The sequence below is a fragment of the Acanthisitta chloris genome, unplaced genomic scaffold (genome assembly GCF_000695815.1).
Source record: "Acanthisitta chloris isolate BGI_N310 unplaced genomic scaffold, ASM69581v1 scaffold18244, whole genome shotgun sequence".
NCBI lineage: Eukaryota > Metazoa > Chordata > Aves > Passeriformes > Acanthisittidae > Acanthisitta > Acanthisitta chloris.
In genome coordinates this window covers 1,216-1,800 of record NW_008667802.1, presented here as the reverse complement: position 1 = coordinate 1,800, position 585 = coordinate 1,216, and positions in this window count along the sequence as shown.

The following is a 585-nucleotide window of genomic DNA, read 5'->3' as shown; positions in this document are numbered from 1 at the left end:
GCTGGCCTGCCATAGGGGGCCAGCAGACCAGCCCCTGGACAGGGTCCCTCTGTGCCCTTGGGTGAAGAGGTGGCAAACCGTCCCCCAGGCTGGGCATCAGGTGCAACCTGGCAAAGCAAACCCCATTCACCCCCAGCAGGGTTCATGCTTGACGGGTCTGTATTGGTGTTTCCTGGGGTGAGGGATGGTCTGTGATGGGGACTTTGGAGACAGCTCCATCACTTGGTGCTTGGGGAGGCAGAGGTGGGTCTCCAGTGCTGGTGCTGGGCTTTGACACTACTCCAGGTCCCTCAACACTTCTCTTCCTTCCAGGAATGAAGATATAGTTGCAGCCAGGATGTTCCCAGAGCTCAGCCCTCACCTCATCCAGCTGGCCACAGCCACGCAGGACTAAGCTGGGCTTTGACCAGCCCCACTGCTGCTCCACAGCCCGGGAGCCCCCCCTGGGGTGCCCCAGCCCCTCCAGCTGTGCTGGCAGCTGTGACTGTCCCTGTCCTGTGCCCCCAGCTTGTGTCACCCCTCTGCTCTGCACCCCAGTGCCCTGCAGCAGGCAGTGGCACCCCAATAAATGCCTCAAGAGGACAG